A 15570-nucleotide genomic window follows, 5' to 3' on the forward strand; every position below is an offset into this window, starting at 1 on the left:
ACTAGAGACTCCACAATTAGAGACTCCACAACAAAAACTCCGCAACTAGAAACCCGACAACTAGAAACTCCATAACTAGAAACTCCACACCTATCAATTCCGCATCTTGAAACTCCACAACTAGAAACTTCACAACTAGAAACTCCACAACTAGAAACTCCACAACTAGAAACTCCGCAACTACAAACTCCACAACTAGAAACATCACGACTAGAAACTCCTCAACTAGACACTCCACAACTAGAAACTCCACAACTAGGAACTCCACAACTAAAGACTCCACAACTAGAAACTCCACAGATAGAAGCACCACAACTTGAGACTTCGCATTCAGAAACACGGCAACTAGAAACTCTCCAACTAGAAACTCCGCAACTAGAAACTCCACAACTAGAAATTCCACAACTTGAAACACCAAAACTAGATACTCCACAACTACAAATTCCACAACTAGAAACTCCAAAACTAGAAACTCCACAACTAGAGACTCCACAATTAGAGACTCCACAACAACAACTCCGCAACTAGAAACCCGACAACTAGAAACTCCATAACTAGAAACTCCACACCTATCAATTCCGCATCTTGAAACTCCACAACTAGAAACTTCACAACTACAAACTCCACAACTAGAAACTCTGCAACTAGAAACTCCGCAACTAGAAACTCCACAGCTACAAAATCCGCAACTAGAAACTCTGCAACTAGAAACTCCGCAACTAGAAACTCCACAGCTAGAAAATCCACAAATAGAAACTCCACAACTTGAAACACCACAACTAGATGCTCCACAACTACAGACTCCACAACTACAAACTCCGCAACTAGAAACTCTGAAACTAGAAACTCCACAACTAGAGACTCCACAACTAGGGACTCCACAACAAAAACTCCGCAACTACAAACCCGACAACTAGAATTTCCACAACTAGAAACTCCACAACTAGGAACTCCTCAACTAGACACTCCGCAACTAGAAACTCCACAACTAGGAACTCCACAACTATAGACTCCACAACTAGAAACTCCACAGATAGAAGCACCACAACTTGAGACTTCGCATTTAGAAACACGGCAACTAGAAATTCACCAACTAGAAGCTCCGCAACTAGAAACTCCACAACTACAAACTCCACAACTTGAAACACCACAACTAGAAACTCTCCAACTAGAAACTCCGCAACTAGAAACTCCACAACTAGAAACTCCACAACTAAAAACTCCACAACTAGAGACTCCACAATTAGAGACTCCACAACAAAAACTCCGCAACTAGAAACCCGACAACTAGAAACTCCATAACTAGAAACTCCACACCTATCAATTCCGCATCTTGAAACTCCACAACTAGAAACTTCACAACTAGAAACTCCACAACTAGAAACTCCACAACTAGAAACTCCGCAACTACAAACTCCACAACTAGAAACTCCACGACTAGAAACTCCTCAACTAGACACTCCACAACTAGAAACTCCACAACTAGGAACTCCACAACTAAAGACTCCACAACTAGAAACTCCACAGATAGAAGCACCACAACTTGAGACTTCGCATTTAGAAACACAGCAACTAGAAACTCTCCAACTAGAAACTCCGCAACTAGAAACTCCACAACTAGAAAATCCACAACTGGAAACACCACAACTAGATACTCCACAACTACAAATTCCACAACTAGAAACTCCAAAACTAGAAACTCCACAACTAGAGACTCCACAATTAGAGACTCCACAACAACAACTCCGCAACTAGAAACCCGACAACTAGAAACTCCATAACTAGAAACTCCACACATATCAATTCCGCATCTTGAAACTCCACAACTAGAAACTTCACAACTACAAACTCCACAACTAGAAACTCCACAACTAGAAACTCCGCAACTACAAACTCCACAACTAGAAACTCCACGACTAGAAACTCCTCAACTAGACACTCCACAACTAGAAACTCAACAACTAGGAACTCCACAACTAAAAACTCCACAGCTAGAAACTCCGCAACTAGAAACTCCACAACTAGAGACTCCGCAACTAGAAAACTCCGCAACTGAAAACTCCACAACTAGAAACTCAAACACTAGAAACTCCACGACTAGAAACTCCGCAACTAGAAACTCCGCAAATAGAAACTCCACAGCTAGAAACGCCACAACTATAAACTCCACAACTAGAAACTCCAGAACTAGAGACTCTACAGCTAGAAAATCCACAAATAGAAACTCCACAACTAGAAACTCCACAACTAGAAACTCTGCAACTAGAAACTCCGCAACTAGAAACTCCGCAGCTAGAAACTCCACAACTATAAACTCCACAACTAGAAACTTCAGAACTAGAGATTCCACAACTAGAGCCTGCACAACTAGAGACTCTGCAGCTAGAAACTCCACAGCTAGAAACTCCACAACTAGAAACTCCACAACTATAGACTCCGCAACTAGAAACTCCACAACTTGAAGCTCTGCAACACGAAATTCTGCAACTAGAAAATCCACAACTATAAACTCAAGTAGAAACTTCCCAACTAGAAACTACACAATTAGAAGCTCCGCAACTAGAAACTCCGCAACTAGAAAATCCACAAATAGAAACTTCACAACTAGAAACTCCACAACAGGAAACTCCACAACTAAGAACTCCACAACTAAAAACTCCACAACTAGAAACTCCATGACTAGAGATTCCATAAGTAGAAACTTCACAGCTATAATTTCAGCAACTAGAAATGCCAAAACTAGAAACTCCACAACTAGGAACTCTGCAACTAGAAAATCTACAACTAGAAACTCCACAACTAGAGACTCTACAACTAGAAACTCCACAGATAGAAACACCACAACTTGAGACTTCGCATTTAGAAACACGGCAACTAGAAACTCCACAACTAGAAACTCTACAACTAGAAACTCCGCAACTAGAAACTCCAATGCTTGAAACTCCACAACTTTAGACTTTGCAACTAGAAACTCGGCAACTAGAAACTTCGCAACTAGAAACTCCACAACGAGAGACTCCATAACTAAAAACTCCACAACTAGAAACTCCACAACTGCAGACTCCACAACTACAGACTCCACAACTAGAAACTCCGCAACTAGAAACCCGACAACTAGAATTTCCACAACTAGAAACTCCACAACTAGGAACTCCTCAACTAGACACTCCGCAACTAGAAACTCCACAACAAGGAACTCCACAACTAAAGACTCCACAACTAGAAACTCCACAGATAGAAGCACCACAACTTGAGACTTCGCATTTAGAAACACGGCAACTAGAAATTCACCAACTAGAAACTCCGCAACTAGAAACTCCACAACTAGAAACTCCACAACTTGAACACCACAACTAGATACTCCACAACTACAAATTTTACAACTAGAAACTCCACAACTAGAAACTCCACAAATAGAGACTCCACAATTAGAGACTCCACAACAAAAACTCCGCAACTAGAAACCCGACAACTAGAAACTCCATAGCTAGAAACTCCACACCTATCAATTCCGTATCTTGAAACTCCACAACTAGAAACTTCACAACTAGAAACTCCACAACTAGAAACTCCACAACTAGAAACTCCGCAACTACAAACTCCACAACTAGAAACTCCACGACTTGAAACTCCTCAACTAGACACTCCACAACTAGAAACTCCACAACTAGGAACTCCACAACTAAAGACTCAACAACTACAAACTCCACAGATAGAAGCACCACAACTTGAGACTTCGCATTCAGAAACACGGCAACTAGAAACTCTCCAACTAGAAACTCCTCATCTAAAAACTCCACAACTAGAAATTCCACAACTTGAAACACCAAAACTAGATACTCCACAACTACAAATTCCACAACTAGAAACTCCAAAACTAGAAACTCCACAACTAGAGACTCCACAATTAGAGACTCCACAACAACAACTCCGCAACTAGAAACCCGACAACTAGAAACTGCATAACTAGAAACTCCACACCTATCAATTCCGCATCTTGAAACTCCACAACTAGAAACTTCACAACTACAAACTCCACAACTAGAAACTCTGCAACTAGAAACTCCGCAACTAGAAACTCCACAGCTACAAAATCCGCAACTAGAAACTCTGCAACTAGAAACTCCGCAACTAGAAACTCCACAGCTAGAAAATCCACAAATAGAAACTCCACAACTTGAAACACCACAACTAGATGCTCCACAACTACAGACTCCACAACTAGAAACTCCGCAACTAGAAACTCTGAAACTAGAAACTCCACAACTAGAGACTCCACAACTAGGGACTCCACAACAAAAACTCCACAACTACAAACCCGACAACTAGAATTTCCACAACTAGAAACTCCACAACTAGGAACTCCTCAACTAGACACTCCGCAACTAGAAACTCCACAACTAGGAACTCCACAACTAGAAACTCTGCAACTAGAAACTCCACAACTAGAAACTCCACAACTTGAAACACCACAACTAGATACTCCACAACTACAAATTTTACAACCAGAAACTCCACAACTAGAAACTCCACAACTAGAAACTCCACAACTAGACACTCCACAATTAGAGACTCCACAACAAAAACTCCGCAACTAGAAACCCGACAACTAGAAACTCCATAACTAGAAACTCCACACCTATCAATTCTGCATCTTGAAACTCCACAACTAGAAACTTCACAACTAGAAACTCCACAACTAGAAACTCCACAACTAGAAACTCCGCAACTACAAACTCCACAACTAGAAACTCCACGACTTGAAACTCCTCAACTAGACACTCCACAACTAGAAACTCTCCAACTAGAAACTCCGCAACTAGAAACTCCACAACTAGAAAATCCACAACTTGAAACACCACAACTAGATACTCCACTACTACAAATTCCACAACTAGAAACTCCACAACTAGAAACTCCACACCTATCAATTCCCCATCCTGAAACTCCACAACTAGAAACTTCACAACTAGAAACTCTGCAACTAGAAACTCCGCAACTAGAAACTCCACTGCTACAAAGTCCACAACAAGAAACTCTGCAACTAGAAACTCCGCAACTAGAAACTCCACAGCTAGAAAATCCACAAATAGAAACTCCACAACTTGAAACACCACAACTAGATGCTCCACAACTACAGACTCCACAACTAGAAACTCGCAACTAGAAACTCTGAAACTAGAAACTCCACAACTAGAGACTCCACAACTAGAGACTCCACAACAAAAACTCCGCAACTACAAACCCGACAACTAGAATTTCCACAACTAGAAACTCCACAACTAGGAACTCCTCAACTAGACACTCCGCAACTAGAAACTCCACAACTAGGAACTCCACAACTAAAGACTCCACAACTGGAAACTCCACAGATAGAAGCACCACAACTTGAGACTTCGCATTTAGAAACACAGCAACTAGAAATTCACCAACTAGAAACTCCGCAACTTGAAACACCACAACCAGATACTCCACCACTACAAATTCCACAACTAGAAACTCCACAACTAGAAACTCCACACCTATCAATTCCCCATCTTGAAACTCCACAACTAGAAACTTCACAACTAGAAACTCTGCAACTAGAAACTCCGCAACTAGAAACTCCACAGCTGCAAAGTCCGCAACTAGAAACTCTGCAACTAGAAACTCCGCAACTAGAAACTCCACAGCTAGAAAATCCACAAGTAGAAACTCCACAACTTGAAACACCACAACTAGATGCTCCACAACTACAGACTCCACAACTAGAAACTCCGCAACTAGAAACTCTGAAACTAGAAACTCCACAACTAGAGACTCCACAACAAAAACTCCGCAACTACAAACCCGACAACTAGAATTTCCACAACTAGAAACTCCACAACTAGGAACTCCTCAACTAGACACTCCGCAACTAGAAACTCCACAACTAGGAACTCCACAACTAAATACTCGACAAATAGAAACTCCACAGATAGAAGCACCACCACTTGAGACTTCGCATTTAGAAACACGGCAACTAGAAATTCACCAACTAGAAACTCCGCAACTAGAAACTCCACAACTAGAAACTCCACAACTTGAACAACACAACTAGATACTCCACAACTACAAATTTTACAACTAGAAACTCCACAACTAGAAACTCCACAACTAGAAACTCCACAACTAGAGACTCCACAATTAGAGACTCCACAACAAAAACTCCGCAACTAGAAACCCGACAACTAGAAACTCCATAACTAGAAACTCCACACCTATCAATTCCGCATCTTGAAACTCCACAACTAGAAACTTCACAACTACAAACTCCACAACTAGAAACTCTGCAACTAGAAACTCCGCAACTAGAAACTCCACAGCTACAAAATCCGCAACTAGAAACTCTGCAACTAGAAACTCCGCAACTAGAAACTCCACAGCTAGAAAATCCACAAATAGAAACTCCACAACTTGAAACACCACAACTAGATGCTCCACAACTACAGACTCCACAACTAGAAACTCCGCAACTAGAAACTCTGAAACTAGAAACTCCACAACTAGAGACTCCACAACTAGGGACTCCACAACAAAAACTCCACAACTACAAACCCGACAACTAGAATTTCCACAACTAGAAACTCCACAACTAGGAACTCCTCAACTAGACACTCCGCAACTAGAAACTCCACAACTAGGAACTCCACAACTAGAAACTCTGCAACTAGAAACTCCACAACTAGAAACTCCACAACTTGAAACACCACAACTAGATACTCCACAACTACAAATTTTACAACCAGAAACTCCACAACTAGAAACTCCACAACTAGAAACTCCACAACTAGACACTCCACAATTAGAGACTCCACAACAAAAACTCCGCAACTAGAAACCCGACAACTAGAAACTCCATAACTAGAAACTCCACACCTATCAATTCTGCATCTTGAAACTCCACAACTAGAAACTTCACAACTAGAAACTCCACAACTAGAAACTCCACAACTAGAAACTCCGCAACTACAAACTCCACAACTAGAAACTCCACGACTTGAAACTCCTCAACTAGACACTCCACAACTAGAAACTCCACAACTAGGAACTCCACAACTAAAGACTCCACAACTAGAAACTCCACAGATAGAAGCACCACAACTTGAGACTTCGCATTTAGAAACACGGCAACTAGAAACTCTCCAACTAGAAACTCCGCAACTAGAAACTCCACAACTAGAAAATCCACAACTTGAAACACCACAACTAGATACTCCACTACTACAAATTCCACAACTAGAAACTCCACAACTAGAAACTCCACACCTATCAATTCCCCATCCTGAAACTCCACAACTAGAAACTTCACAACTAGAAACTCTGCAACTAGAAACTCCGCAACTAGAAACTCCACTGCTACAAAGTCCACAACAAGAAACTCTGCAACTAGAAACTCCGCAACTAGAAACTCCACAGCTAGAAAATCCACAAATAGAAACTCCACAACTTGAAACACCACAACTAGATGCTCCACAACTACAGACTCCACAACTAGAAACTCGCAACTAGAAACTCTGAAACTAGAAACTCCACAACTAGAGACTCCACAACTAGAGACTCCACAACGAAAACTCCGCAACTACAAACCCGACAACTAGAATTTCCACAACTAGAAACTCCACAACTAGGAACTCCTCAACTAGACACTCCGCAACTAGAAACTCCACAACTAGGAACTCCACAACTAAAGACTCCACAACTGGAAACTCCACAGATAGAAGCACCACAACTTGAGACTTCGCATTTAGAAACACAGCAACTAGAAATTCACCAACTAGAAACTCCGCAACTTGAAACACCACAACCAGATACTCCACCACTACAAATTCCACAACTAGAAACTCCACAACTAGAAACTCCACACCTATCAATTCGCCATCTTGAAACTCCACAACTAGAAACTTCACAACTAGAAACTCTGCAACTAGAAACTCCGCAACTAGAAACTCCACAGCTGCAAAGTCCGCAACTAGAAACTCTGCAACTAGAAACTCCGCAACTAGAAACTCCACAGCTAGAAAATCCACAAGTAGAAACTCCACAACTTGAAACACCACAACTAGATGCTCCACAACTACAGACTCCACAACTAGAAACTCCGCAACTAGAAACTCTGAAACTAGAAACTCCACAACTAGAGACTCCACAACAAAAACTCCGCAACTACAAACCCGACAACTAGAATTTCCACAACTAGAAACTCCACAACTAGGAACTCCTCAACTAGACACTCCGCAACTAGAAACTCCACAACTAGGAACTCCACAACTAAATACTCCACAACTAGAAACTCCACAGATAGAAGCACCACCACTTGAGACTTCGCATTTAGAAACACGGCAACTAGAAATTCACCAACTAGAAACTCCGCAACTAGAAACTCCACAACTAGAAACTCCACAACTTGAACAACACAACTAGATACTCCACAACTACAAATTTTACAACTAGAAACTCCACAACTAGAAACTCCACAACTAGAAACTCCACAACTAGAGACTCCACAATTAGAGACTCCACAACAAAAACTCCGCAACTAGAAACCCGACAACTAGAAACTCCATAACTAGAAACTCCACACCTATCAATTCCGCATCTTGAAACTCCACAACTAGAAACTTCACAACTAGAAACTCCACAACTAGAAACTCCACAACTAGAAACTCCGCAACTACAAACTCCACAACTAGAAACTCCACGACTAGAAACTCCTCAACTAGACACTCCACAACTAGAAACTCCACAACTAGGAACTCCACAACTAAAGACTCCACAACTAGAAACTCCACAGATAGAAGCACCACAACTTGAGACTTCGCATTCAGAAACACGGCAACTAGAAACTCTCCAACTAGAATCTCCGCAACTAGAAACTCCACAACTAGAAATTCCACAACTTGAAACACCACAACTAGATACTCCACAACTACAAATTCCACAACTAGAAACTCCAAAACTAGAAACTCCACAACTAGAGACTCCACAATTAGAGACTCCACAACAACAACTCCGCAACTAGAAACCCGACAACTAGAAACTCCATAACTAGAAACTCCACACCTATCAATTCCGCATCTTGAAACTCCACAACTAGAAACTTCACAACTACAAACTCCACAACTAGAAACTCCACAACTAGAAACTTCACAACTAGAAACTCCACAACAGGAAACTCCACAACTAAGAACTCCACAACTAAAAACTCCACAACTAGAAACTCCATGACTAGAGATTCCATAAGTAGAAACTTCACAGCTATAATTTCAGCAACTAGAAATGCCAAAACTAGAAACTCCACAACTAGGAACTCTGCAACTAGAAAATCTACAACTAGAAACTCCACAACTAGAGACTCTACAACTAGAAACTCCACAGATAGAAACACCACAACTTGAGACTTCGCATTTAGAAACACGGCAACTAGAAACTCCACAACTAGAAACTCTACAACTAGAAACTCCGCAACTAGAAACTCCAATGCTTGAAACTCCACAACTTTAGACTTTGCAACTAGAAACTCGGCAACTAGAAACTTCGCAACTAGAAACTCCACAACGAGAGACTCCATAACTAAAAACTCCACAACTAGAAACTCCACAACTGCAGACTCCACAACTACAGACTCCACAACTAGAAACTCCGCAACTAGAAACCCGACAACTAGAATTTCCACAACTTGAAACTCCACAACTAGGAACTCCTCAACTAGACACTCCGCAACTAGAAACTCCACAACTAGGAACTCCACAACTAAAGACTCCACAACTAGAAACTCCACAGATAGAAGCACCACAACTTGAGACTTCGCATTTAGAAACACGGCAACTAGAAATTCACCAACTAGAAACTCCGCAACTAGAAACTCCACAACTAGAAACTCCACAACTTGAACACCACAACTAGATACTCCACAACTACAAATTTTACAACTAGAAACTCCACAACTAGAAACTCCACAACTAGAGACTCCACAATTAGAGACTCCACAACAAAAACTCCGCAACTAGAAACCCGACAACTAGAAACTCCATAACTAGAAACTCCACACCTATCAATTCCGTATCTTGAAACTCCACAACTAGAAACTTCACAACTAGAAACTCCACAACTAGAAACTCCACAACTAGAAACTCCGCAACTACAAACTCCACAACTAGAAACTCCACGACTTGAAACTCCTCAACTAGACACTCCACAACTAGAAACTCCACAACTAGGAACTCCACAACTAAAGACTCAACAACTACAAACTCCACAGATAGAAGCACCACAACTTGAGACTTCGCATTCAGAAACACGGCAACTAGAAACTCTCCAACTAGAAACTCCTCAACTAAAAACTCCACAACTAGAAATTCCACAACTTGAAACACCAAAACTAGATACTCCACAACTACAAATTCCACAACTAGAAACTCCAAAACTAGAAACTCCACAACTAGAGACTCCACAATTAGAGACTCCACAACAACAACTCCGCAACTAGAAACCCGACAACTAGAAACTCCATAACTAGAAACTCCCAACCTATCAATTCCGCATCTTGAAACTCCACAACTAGAAACTTCACAACTACAAACTCCACAACTAGAAACTCTGCAACTAGAAACTCCGCAACTAGAAACTCCACAGCTACAAAATCCGCAACTTGAAACTCTGCAACTAGAAACTCCGCAACTAGAAACTCCACAGCTAGAAAATCCACAAATAGAAACTCCACAACTTGAAACACCACAACTAGATGCTCCACAACTACAGACTCCACAACTAGAAACTCCGCAACTAGAAACTCTGAAACTAGAAACTCCACAACTAGAGACTCCACAACTAGGGACTCCACAACAAAAACTCCACAACTACAAACCCGACAACTAGAATTTCCACAACTAGAAACTCCACAACTAGGAACTCCTCAACTAGACACTCCGCAACTAGAAACTCCACAACTAGGAACTCCACAACTAGAAACTCTGCAACTAGAAACTCCACAACTAGAAACTCCACAACTTGAAACACCACAACTAGATACTCCACAACTACAAATTTTACAACCAGAAACTCCACAACTAGAAACTCCACAACTAGAAACTCCACAACTAGACACTCCACAATTAGAGACTCCACAACAAAAACTCCGCAACTAGAAACCCGACAACTAGAAACTCCATAACTAGAAACTCCACACCTATCAATTCTGCATCTTGAAACTCCACAACTAGAAACTTCACAACTAGAAACTCCACAACTAGAAACTCCACAACTAGAAACTCCGCAACTACAAACTCCACAACTAGAAACTCCACGACTTGAAACTCCTCAACTAGACACTCCACAACTAGAAACTCCACAACTAGGAACTCCACAACTAAAGACTCCACAACTAGAAACTCCACAGATAGAAGCACCACAACTTGAGACTTCGCATTTAGAAACACGGCAACTAGAAACTCTCCAACTAGAAACTCCGCAACTAGAAACTCCACAACTAGAAAATCCACAACTTGAAACACCACAACTAGATACTCCACAACTACAAATTCCACAACTAGAAACTCCACAACTAGAAACTCCACACCTATCAATTCCCCATCCTGAAACTCCACAACTAGAAACTTCACAACTAGAAACTCCGCAACTAGAAACTCCACTGCTACAAAGTCCACAACAAGAAACTCTGCAACTAGAAACTCCGCAACTAGAAACTCCACAGCTAGAAAATCCACAAATAGAAACTCCACAACTTGAAACACCACAACTAGATGCTCCACAACTACAGACTCCACAACTAGAAACTCGCAACTAGAAACTCTGAAACTAGAAACTCCACAACTAGAGACTCCACAACTAGAGACTCCACAACAAAAACTCCGCAACTACAAACCCGACAACTAGAATTTCCACAACTAGAAACTCCACAACTAGGAACTCCTCAACTAGACACTCCGCAACTAGAAACTCCACAACTAGGAACTCCACAACTAAAGACTCCACAACTGGAAACTCCACAGATAGAAGCACCACAACTTGAGACTTCGCATTTAGAAACACAGCAACTAGAAATTCACCAACTAGAAACTCCGCAACTAGAAACTCCACACCTATCAATTCCCCATCTTGAAACTCCACAACTAGAAACTTCACAACTAGAAACTCTGCAACTAGAAACTCCGCAACTAGAAACTCCACAGCTACAAAGTCCGCAACTAGAAACTCTGCAACTAGAAACTCCGCAACTAGAAACTCCACAGCTAGAAAATCCACAAGTAGAAACTCCACAACTTGAAACACCACAACTAGATGCTCCACAACTACAGACTCCACAACTAGAAACTCCGCAACTAGAAACTCTGAAACTAGACACTCCACAAATAGAGACTCCACAACAAAAACTCCGCAACTACAAACCCGACAACTAGAATTTCCACAACTAGAAACTCCACAACTAGGAACTCCTCAACTAGACACTCCGCAACTAGAAACTCCACAACTAGGAACTCCACAACTAAAGACTCCACAACTAGAAACTCCACAGATAGAAGCACCACCACTTGAGACTTCGCATTTAGAAACACGGCAACTAGAAATTCACCAACTAGAAACTCCGCAACTAGAAACTCCACAACTAGAAACTCCACAACTTGAACAACACAACTAGATACTCCACAACTACAAATTTTACAACTAGAAACTCCACAACTAGAAACTCCACAACTAGAAACTCCACAACTAGAGACTCCACAATTAGAGACTCCACAACAAAAACTCCGCAACTAGAAACCCGACAACTAGAAACTCCATAACTAGAAACTCCACACCTATCAATTCCGCATCTTGAAACTCCACAACTAGAAACTTCACAACTAGAAACTCCACAACTAGAAACTCCACAACTAGAAACTCCGCAACTACAAACTCCACAACTAGAAACTCCACGACTAGAAACTCCTCAACTAGACACTCCACAACTAGAAACTCCACAACTAGGAACTCCACAACTAAAGACTCCACAACTAGAAACTCCACAGATAGAAGCACCACAACTTGAGACTTCGCATTCAGAAACACGGCAACTAGAAACTCTCCAACTAGAAACTCCGCAACTAGAAACTCCACAACTAGAAATTCCACAACTTGAAACACCAAAACTAGATACTCCACAACTACAAATTCCACAACTAGAAACTCCAAAACTAGAAACTCCACAACTAGAGACTCCACAATTAGAGACTCCACAACAACAACTCCGCAACTAGAAACCCGACAACTAGAAACTCCATAACTAGAAACTCCACACCTATCAATTCCGCATCTTGAAACTCCACAACTAGAAACTTCACAACTACAAACTCCACAACTAGAAACTCTGCAACTAGAAACTCCGCAACTAGAAACTCCACAGCTACAAAATCCGCAACTAGAAACTCTGCAACTAGAAACTCCGCAACTAGAAACTCCACAGCTAGAAAATCCACAAATAGAAACTCCACAACTTGAAACACCACAACTAGATGCTCCACAACTACAGACTCCACAACTAGAAACTCCGCAACTAGAAACTCTGAAACTAGAAACTCCACAACTAGAGACTCCACAACTAGGGACTCCACAACAAAAACTCCGCAACTACAAACCCGACAACTAGAATTTCCACAACTAGAAACTCCACAACTAGGAACTCCTCAACAAGAAACTCCGCAACTAGAAACTCCACAACTAGGAACTCCACAACTAAAGACTCCACAACTGGAAACTCCACAGATAGAAGCACCACAACTTGAGACTTCGCATTTAGAAACACAGCAACTAGAAATTCACCAACTAGAAACTCCGCAACTAGAAACTCCACACCTATCAATTCCCCATCTTGAAACTCCACAACTAGAAACTTCACAACTAGAAACTCTGCAACTAGAAACTCCGCAACTAGAAACTCCACAGCTACAAAGTCCGCAACTAGAAACTCTGCAACTAGAAACTCCGCAACTAGAAACTCCACAGCTAGAAAATCCACAAGTAGAAACTCCACAACTTGAAACACCACAACTAGATGCTCCACAACTACAGACTCCACAACTAGAAACTCCGCAACTAGAAACTCTGAAACTAGACACTCCACAAATAGAGACTCCACAACAAAAACTCCGCAACTACAAACCCGACAACTAGAATTTCCACAACTAGAAACTCCACAACTAGGAACTCCTCAACTAGACACTCCGCAACTAGAAACTCCACAACTAGGAACTCCACAACTAAAGACTCCACAACTAGAAACTCCACAGATAGAAGCACCACCACTTGAGACTTCGCATTTAGAAACACGGCAACTAGAAATTCACCAACTAGAAACTCCGCAACTAGAAACTCCACAACTAGAAACTCCACAACTTGAACAACACAACTAGATACTCCACAACTACAAATTTTACAACTAGAAACTCCACAACTAGAAACTCCACAACTAGAAACTCCACAACTAGAGACTCCACAATTAGAGACTCCACAACAAAAACTCCGCAACTAGAAACCCGACAACTAGAAACTCCATAACTAGAAACTCCACACCTATCAATTCCGCATCTTGAAACTCCACAACTAGAAACTTCACAACTAGAAACTCCACAACTAGAAACTCCACAACTAGAAACTCCGCAACTACAAACTCCACAACTAGAAACTCCACGACTAGAAACTCCTCAACTAGACACTCCACAACTAGAAACTCCACAACTAGGAACTCCACAACTAAAGACTCCACAACTAGAAACTCCACAGATAGAAGCACCACAACTTGAGACTTCGCATTCAGAAACACGGCAACTAGAAACTCTCCAACTAGAAACTCCGCAACTAGAAACTCCACAACTAGAAATTCCACAACTTGAAACACCAAAACTAGATACTCCACAACTACAAATTCCACAACTAGAAACTCCAAAACTAGAAACTCCACAACTAGAGACTCCACAATTAGAGACTCCACAACAACAACTCCGCAACTAGAAACCCGACAACTAGAAACTCCATAACTAGAAACTCCACACCTATCAATTCCGCATCTTGAAACTCCACAACTAGAAACTTCACAACTACAAACTCCACAACTAGAAACTCTGCAACTAGAAACTCCGCAACTAGAAACTCCACAGCTACAAAATCCGCAACTAGAAACTCTGCAACTAGAAACTCCGCAACTAGAAACTCCACAGCTAGAAAATCCACAAATAGAAACTCCACAACTTGAAACACCACAACTAGATGCTCCACAACTACAGACTCCACAACTAGAAACTCCGCAACTAGAAACTCTGAAACTAGAAACTCCACAACTAGAGACTCCACAACTAGGGACTCCACAACAAAAACTCCGCAACTACAAACCCGACAACTAGAATTTCCACAACTAGAAACTCCACAACTAGGAACTCCTCAACAAGAAACTCCGCAACTAGAAACTCCACAACTAGGAACTCCACAACTATAGACTCCACAACTACAAACTCCACAGATAGAAGCACCACAACTTGAGACTTCGCATTTAGAAACACG

The sequence above is a fragment of the Rhipicephalus microplus genome, chromosome 8 (assembly GCF_043290135.1).
Source record: "Rhipicephalus microplus isolate Deutch F79 chromosome 8, USDA_Rmic, whole genome shotgun sequence".
In the NCBI taxonomy this organism is placed as follows: Eukaryota; Metazoa; Arthropoda; class Arachnida; order Ixodida; family Ixodidae; genus Rhipicephalus; species Rhipicephalus microplus.